A 9275-nucleotide genomic window follows, 5' to 3' on the forward strand; every position below is an offset into this window, starting at 1 on the left:
TGGTGAATCTGTGGAATTCTCTGCCACAGAAGATAGTTGAGGCCAGTTAATTGGCTATATTTAAGAGTGAGTTAGATGTGGCCCTTGTGGCTAAAGGGATCAGGGGCTATGGAGAGAAGGCAGGGATGAGATACTGAGTTGGATGATCAGCCATGATCATACCGAATGGCGGTGCAGGCTCGAAGGGTCGAATGCTCTATTCCTGCACCTATTTTCTATGTTTCTATGTTTCTATGAAATCCACATATTTATTGTTGGTATAAGAGCGTATTTCCAAAATGTATGTATAAGCTTTCCCCCCGTTATTAACCCGTAATTATATAGATTATTTTGAAACACATTCAGTTCAGGGCTACCTTCCATTGTTCCAAAGATAATCCATTCTGCTTTTGGTATCAATTTTATTTCAAATAATTTTGTGAAGATTTCAATAATTTCAGTCCAGAATTTTTGAATTTTTCTACAAAAAACAAATGAGTGCGCTATAGTTGCTTCTTGAGATCGGCATTGATCACAAATAGGTGAGACGTATTTTGATTTTTCAATAGTATAATCTATGTAAGATTTTAAATTGATTTAGAGTGTGTCTTACGTTAATCGAGCATTTATGCACATATAGTTAATGTTTATCCCACCTCTCTTTTGAAATTGTTATAGCTAGTTCCCAGTCTCTTCTTTCTTTTTTTTTTTGCTTTTTTTGTTTGTTTTTTTTTTGCTTTTTTGTTTTTTTGTTTTTGCTTTTTTGTTTTTTTGTTTTTGTTTATTTTATTAGAAGTTAATAGAGTACAAAACAGTACAGTGGAACCTAATTTTATGTGCCAACTATGTCATAACGTAATCCATTCTATGTACAACCTCTAGTTTTATGTTTTGAGAAGGAAGTAGGCAAGACAAGAAAAAGAAAACAATAGAACGGGGAAAAAGAGGAAAAATAGATGGTAGAGAATAGAAAAACGTGAAGTGTGTATATAAAAAAAAGACAAAGTGGAAAGTAGAAATAGGAGAGAAGGCCCCTTAAAAGAGAAATTTTCAAATCTTTCTTCGGAGATATAGATCTATTCACGGCATGAACAGAAATCAGCAATCTTAACGGTACCGCTGCATCACACGATTCCAAAAAGTCGATGAAAGGAGACCAACTCCTTAAGAATTGGTCATATTTATCTATTAGTCGGAGTCTCATTTCTTCAAGGCGTGCTATGCCCATCATATTCCTAATCCACATTTTAACAGTTGGCATGGTTGCATTTTTCCAAAATTTAAGTATCAATTTCTTTCCAATTATTAACCCATAATTTAAATAAAAGTTTTGGCCTTTATTTAAATTGATATCTTCAACTATTATTCCAAATATAATCCATTCCGTTTTAGGTTCTATTCTTGACTTGAAAAGCTTTGTAAATATATCAAATATATCGTTCCAAAATGTATTCAACTTTGTACATCCTACAAATGAATGTGTTATATTAGCGTTTTGAAACAAACATTTATCGCATCTGGGAGAGACGTTTGGATAAAATGTATTCAACATCGTTTTTGAATAATATAGTCTATGTAATAATTTGAATTGAATTAAATTATGTCTTGCATTAATAGAACAATTATGTGTGTTCATCAGATACTTTTCCCATCTATCCTTCGAGATCTTTATCATTAGCTCATGTTCGCAATCTTCTCTTAGTGCTGATGAGAGTAAATTTCTATTTAATATATTATTATAAAAGTATGATATTAGTTTTTGCGAATCAGCCTTAATATTCTTTGCTTCTTCTAAAGGGTCTAAAAAGGGTCCCAGTCTCTTCTAATACCGTCGGTTGATGGCGTATCTATATTTAGAATGATGTTATACAAGTATGATATTAAATTTTCTGATTCGGCCTTTGTCTTCATTGCTTCGTCCAGTAAATCTGGTGGCATATTATAATAATCTTGTGTATATTTTTTCAGATAGACACATATTTGAAAATATTAAAAATATTGATTATTTCTCAAATTATATTTTAATTGTAATTGTTGGAATGATAATAATTTTCCAGTTTCATACAATTTTTCCGAGCGTTTTAATTCCTATTCTTTCCCATTGTGTAAATGATTTATCTATAACTAGACTAAGTTGGATCCCAGCATCACATGGGAGGGCTGGCCACCAACACAATATTCCACCTCTCCACCAATTCCAATATTGTTCGCAGGCGGGGGGGGGGGGTCTGTTGCGCTTGGCTTGGCGTTGCGGGCATAATGTACTGGTTTCCAGAGGGCTAGTATATACATTGTGGGCCGGATGGATTGATGGGCTGGTATCCAACTGTTGCCACGATTTTAAAAGTCAAGCCAAGGCAAACAATTGGGCTACAGCCACCTAACAACCAAAATTCATTTTGTGAACACAAACTTGTTAAAAAGGCGAGGCAAACAATTGGGCTGCAGCCAACCCACAACCAAAATTCATTTTGTGAACACACACTTGTTAAAAAGGCGAGGCAAACAATTGGGCTGCAGCTACCTGACAACCAAAACTCATTTTGTGAAAACAAACTTGTTAAAAAGGCGAGGCAAACAATTAGGCTGCAGCCACCTGACAACCAAAATTCATTTTGTGAACACAAACCTTTTAAAAAGGCGAGGCAAACAATTGGGCTGCAGTCACTTTACAGCCGCATCGTGGGGACTCACCGTGGAGTAGACGTGCATTCAGTGTTATTCGAAGCTCAGAGAGCCGTGACCTTCTCACTTCCTGGGTCTGGCAGAGACTGAGTGAGACACTGCACTTCCGGGTTTTATAGTCCCTCCCCTGACAACCAGCGGGGGCAGCAGAGTGAATGGTGATTTAAAAAAAAACATTAATGCCTCTCTGATATTTCATCGATGGGAAAAATCCTCTGTTCCCGGAAGGCGGAGAGGGGCTCTGAGCGAGGTGGCCAAAAATGACGGCCATTTGTGGCGGCGTTCTCTCCGAAATCGCAGCACAGTGGGCCAAAAGCCGTCAAGATCAGACTTTTAGTAATATAGATAGAAGGTTTAAACGTCGGGTTATTAACTATTGGAGATACAAGAGATAGATTTCTTAATTTTAGGATATGTTTTATTTGTTTCCACGTTCTAATTGTACTATGTATAATTGGATTTTTATTGTATTTTGTGTTATTCAGGTTCATTGGTGAGAGGAGGATCGCTCCAATATTGCAAGGGGAGCAGTCCTCTCTCTCCATTAAAATCCAATCCACCTGCTGGGCAGAATTGTCCAGCAGGTGAATCATATTTATGCTAGTTACCGCCCAATAATAGTACATAAAGTTAGGAAGTGTTAACCCACCCAATTATTTAGGTTTGCTCAAGTGTGTTCTTTGTATTCTGTGGGATTTACAGTCCCATATAAAATTTGTAATGTCTGAGTCCAGTTTTTTTTTCAACTTTTTTGGTAGGTATATAGAAATTGATTGGAATAGGTATAGAATTTGTGGTAGAAAGATCATTTTATAGCATTTATTCGCCCAATACATCGGAAGCGTTTTCCAGAATTTGATTAAAGTATTTAATTTCTTAAGTAGGGGACCATAATTTGCATTTTACTTCGGAGTCACGTGAGTGACTACATGAAGAACCCGCCAGTACGCATGTGTATCATTATCGCTACACGCATTGTGAACAAGTCATTACGAGGGGAGGACGTTCCTCCCAAACGGCAGGGTTGAACCTGCAACAAGTAAGGTAGGAGAACTTAGTTTCTTGACTTACCTTTTTTACAGGCAGGCCGATGAAAACTGGCTGGGGAGAGTCTGCAGAACTGCAGGCAGCCAGCAACGGCCGGGGGCACCACTATCTCCCTTAAACGGGAGCCGGAGCCGACCTCAGCTCCAGCAGGACGCCGACAGCGGTGGAGCATTCTGGAGCCGTCATTCCGACGGCTCGGACAACAGCCCCACGGACCTATACTACATGGGGCTGGAAGGTGCTGGGTTTTTCCACAGCACTAAAAATAGCGGCAAGCGGTCAGTGCCCGAGAGCACCGAGTACACGTTGGAGCCGCTGGGCCTGGGTCGCGAGCGGCCAGTTCCCCGAGAGGACTGGTCCGCGTTGGAGCACCCCAGGCCCAAGTGGAGAAGGAGCGGCACAGTGCGGGAAGCACTGCACTGCGTTATTTAAAACTACCAGACCTGCGGCTGTGAGCGGCCAGCTCCCCGAGAGGACTGCACCGCGTTGGAGCACCGCAGGCCCAAGTAGTGAAGGAGCGCCACAGTGCGGGAAGCACTGCACCGGGTTAAAACTGCCATACCTGCGGTTTGCGAGCGGCCAGCTCCCCCAGGGACTGAACCGCGTTGGAGCACCGCGGGCTAACGGCAGTACAGGCGGCTCAGTGCTGTGAGCACTGCACCGCGCTTTGGAGCACCGCAGGCCAACGGGGATACAGGCGGCACAGTGACCGTGTACATTGCACCGCATTGGCACTGCGGGGCCTGCACCTGCGAGAACATACCGTTTTGCAGCGATGCAGGTCCAAGAAGAAATCCTCCAGTGGGTAAGTCCCATAGCAGCACCTTATACAGGGCTGTATTTCACTTCTACTATTACAGGGAAGTGGTTGAGGAGAAGACAGACTCAGGGAGAAGGAAGCAGCACCTTTTCTATAGGGCTATAATCATGCTTCTGTCTCCCCAGTAGACTCTTCTGTCAGAAGACTGCTGGGGTCAAGTCTAGGACAAACCCTGGACAGGTAAACAGATGTAAGAGCTGTAACAATGAGGTGATGCCTTTTCTAAGTCACAAAGTACATAGAGTGCATTATTGGTCCTTTCCTGATAGAAATACAGGAATACTTAGGTTTTGACTGAAGGATTTAGCAGTCCAAATATTTACTGACAAATTCCATTCCCATCTGGGAAGTCACACGGGAATGTCTGTCTATGTTTCAGGGGGAACAACAGTACAGCTGTGAGTAAAGCTAACTGGAAAAGATCTACAAACCAGTTTAGAAGCCAGCATAGACCATATGTTTTCTATCTACTGCAGGGGCAAACATTAGCTGACACCATAGCTGTCACTTGCCACCGGGGATTGTAAATCCCTGAATGTACTAAACTAATCAATTTATGCATCTGGTTACATCCAACCGGGATTGACGCGGGCCTGTGTAAACCCGAAACCTCCTAGCAAAACCTTTTTATTTGGGGGTGACCTATCTAGAAGGTCAAAGAGTTGGACAATGAAGCCAAACTGGAGCTCATCTAAACGTCCAAACATCATCCTCAAAGGTATCGCCCCTATGCTGGAAGATGTGTACACCCACAACACACGGCCTCGGGGATCCAGAAGAAAACAGTAAAACCAGAAGGAAGCAAGGAGGTTGGTGCGAGAAGACATCGAATAAATAACTTTTTGACACTCATATCTTAAACAGTATCCGGGGATACACAATAGAATTTTACAACACATAATCTTCTAGTCCAGCTGATATATCGAGAGAGGAATTTGGAGGAGAACACCAAATGGATATTGGGCTATAGTATTTGCTGATGTTTCTACACGATATGGAACACCAGATGCCGATCTACTCGTATCCAGACATAATCACCAATTACCAAATATGTCATATGGGATACAGACACTGGACATCAGCAACAGATGGGGTTTAGCTGCATTGCAAGGGAAGAATTATTATCTACGCATTCCCTTCCTAACAAAATAGGATATGGCGCTTGACGCATCAAACATAGATGAGATCTCGGCCTTTTGGCTAAGATCAAGTATAATATCTGTTCTTATCAGTTTAAATATCTGATATGTCCCTTATCTAGGGACCATATATTTATTTATTTATTTTTAATTTATTTTTTTTTTAAGTAAAAAATAAATAAAACGATATATTCGTTTTAAGAACAGACACCTTTTCTATTGTTAAGTATATTCGTTTTAAGAACGAAAATGGCAAGCATTGATTCAAAGGATGCTTACAATTTCAGTACCCATAACAGGTGACCACGGACGTTATTTTTATCTAATTGGATGGCTCAGCTCTAGCAGTATAGAGCACTACCTAATGTGTTTACATTGGCACCTAGGTTATTTACAAAATATGACAACCAGCCACACAATGGTAATGGCTTCTTTGGATGACATACTAATTGTGTGGAAACATAGGACGGGCTGAACAAACGGTAACAGCCACTTAACAATTATTTGGAAACTAGGATTCATTAGCCATCCAATTAAATCAAAATTAAAGCCTTCAAACTAAAGGGATTATTTGGGGTTCACCATTAACTCAGTTCCTCATATCAGTAAGTTTGCCAACAGATGTTACAACCTTAATAGAAGCATACAGCAAAATCATTTACATGAGGACAAACCATCCATCAGACTGGTAGCAAGAATATTGGCAACATATGGTTTCCAGCCACATAATTCAGACCCTTACATTATAAAGATTTACAGAGGGCCAAAATATGAGCTCTTAAAATGAATGGTGATCATTTCGATAGAATGATGAAGCCATACAGAAGCCATATTGGAACTAAATGGTGGAAAGATAACATTGGGCATTGCTCCTATCCTATCATTGTCAGCAACCAGTCTATGGTCCTACATATGGACACTATGCACTAGGATGGTGTGTTACCAATTCCATCCCTATACATAAACTAATGGGAGATGTGTTGCAACCATAATACATCATCCAGTCTGTTTGGAAGCTTTGTTAACCTACAGGGGCTTAGTATTAGTGACATCAACTGTGCCAGACGTGGCCCATCTACTTACCTATGGCAAGAGAACGGAACAACAGCTTATGAGGGACACTTTTTATGGGAATTCCCCAAAGACCAGGTATTCCCAAATATGGGACATCAGCATCGTCTTAACGTTGTTAACGAACTGGGCTCCAGCCACAGCGCTGTCATTACAGTTTTGACATTTTACAAAACTGTCATGCTGATGGCTTACGTCACGGCACTAAGGACTCAGTCCCTACCAAATTAAGGCTGGATACCTTGACCAGTTCACCTGGTAATTTACACTTCTATATTCAGGAATTAGGGAAATAAACAGACAGGGGTCAGCAGGCCTTAAAATAACATTTTTTTTAGAGCCTACCCTACAGATGATTGACTGTGTTGTGAGACATCTACAAATATACATGGAACAAACCCAGACCATCAGTGGCACAGAATAGGAACTTCTCATCAACGACAGACAGCCTCATTAAAGAATAACAGGCCAGGCCAGCTAAATGGCTAACATAGTATTGACAAAAGTTGGTGTAAACACTAACTGGGTTAAAATCCCACTCCACCAGGCTGCAGCAACGTCGGCAGCATTTAAATTGGAGGTTCCTATGGATAAAATCCTCAGGACTGCAGGATCGCAATCGGAAAGAACATTCTAAAGATTATAACTAACCAGTAATGGAAACTGGAATTTTTCAGAAACATTGTTAAATTTCTGTACCATAATTTACCCCAAAAAACAGGGGCTATCAATTATTATTAACTTTATGGTTATTTATATATATATTTATATATCACTATTCTCCCCAAAACCAAGGCAGACGTGATGATGGACTCGTTCCACGGCTTGAATCACAGAGCTTTGAAAACGTCATGTAGTCACTCACGTGACTCCGAAGTAAAATAGTAAGCTTAAACGAGAACTTACCAGTTGGAAGTTTGATCTGTATTTTATGAGGAGTAACGTTGAGGGAATACATGCCATCCGCTCCCACCTTGATCATAAACACAACTGGTATATTTTCTCTAATCTTACTATGCTTAAGTCATTACAGGTATCTGTGATTCACTCCGCTGCTTTGAAGAATGAGACACATGCGTACTGGCGGGTTCTTCATGTATTCCCTCAACGTTACTCCTCATAAAATACAGATCAAACTTCGAACTGGTAAGTTCTCGTTTAATCTTACTATTAAACATAGCTTAATATTTTCTAGTGATTTCAATTCTCAAATATTTAAAATTTTCTGTAGCTATTTGAAAAGGGAATTTTAGAGGTGTGTTGAGTCTTTCGGTTTTATCGACATAATTTCACTTTTATTCCAATTTATTCTGTATCCTGAGAAAGATCCAAAATCCTTAATTGCGTTTAATATGTTTGGTACACAAATTTGGGGTTTTGTGATGTACAATAGTACATCGTCTGCGTATAAAGATATTTTATTAATTGAATATTTTGTATTATAACCGTGGATATTAGGATGTGTTCTGATTCTTTCAGCTAAAGATTCAATTAAAATAGCAAATAACAGCGGTGATAGTGAGCATCCTTGTCTATTGCCCCTTGCTAATTGGAATTTCGTAAATAATATATTATTAGTTAATATTCTAGCCGTAGGCTTATTATATAATAATTTTATCCATGAGATGAAATTCTCCCCCATTTGAAATGTTTGCAATACTTTAATCAGGTAGTCCCATACCACTTGATGCTATGTTAGCATTCATAGCAAAAGGATTTGAGTATAGGAGCAGGGAGGTTCTACTGCATTTGCACAAGGTCTTCGTGAGACCACACCTGGAATATAGCGTACAGTTTTGGTTTTCTAATCCGAGAAAATACATTCTTGCCATAGAGGGAGTACAGAGAAGGATCACCAGACTGATTACTGGGATGACAGGACTTTCATATGAAGAAAGACTGGATAGACTTGGCTTGTACTCGCTAGAATTTAGAAGACTGAGGGGGGGTCTTATAGAAACTTACAACATTCTTAAGGGGTTGGACAAGCTAGATGTAAGAAGATTGTTCCCGATGTTGGGGAAGTCCAGAACAAGGGTTCACAGTTTAAGGATAAGGGGAAATATTTTAGGACCGAGATGAGAAAAACATTTTTCACACAGAGAGTGGTGAATCTCTGGAATTCTCTGCCACAGAAGGTAGTTGAGGCCAGTTCATTGGCTATATTTAAGAAGGAGTTAGATGTGGCCCTTGTGGCTAAAGGGATCAGGGGGTATGGAGAGAAGGCAGGTACAGGATACTGAGTTGGATGATCAGCCATGATCGTATTGAATGGCGGTGCAGGCTCGAAGGGCCGAATACCCTACTGCTGCACCTAATGTCTATATTTCTATGTTGCTACGTTTCTATGTTTCTTTCTTTTCTATTGCCTATTTCTTAACTTTTTTCCCTAACTCTTTGTTTAATGGGTGTTTCCCTTTGATCACTTTTTCACATTATCACGACTCTCTCTCACTTTCTGTACTTTCTTTATTTCAATCTCTCTTTAATGCTTAAATAATGGAGTGGTACAATAAATGTGATAAGGTATATGT

At 39.9% G+C, this 9275-nt stretch overlaps 1 pseudogene; it reads left to right on the plus strand.

The window, feature by feature from the left end:
* Window positions 1–5711: 5711 nt before the first annotated feature.
* LOC116969378 lies at window positions 5712–5826 on the plus strand (annotated as a pseudogene).
* Window positions 5827–9275: the final 3449 nt, after the last annotated feature.

The sequence above is a fragment of the Amblyraja radiata genome, unplaced genomic scaffold (genome assembly GCF_010909765.2).
Source record: "Amblyraja radiata isolate CabotCenter1 unplaced genomic scaffold, sAmbRad1.1.pri S31, whole genome shotgun sequence".
Taxonomy (NCBI): Eukaryota; Metazoa; Chordata; class Chondrichthyes; order Rajiformes; family Rajidae; genus Amblyraja; species Amblyraja radiata.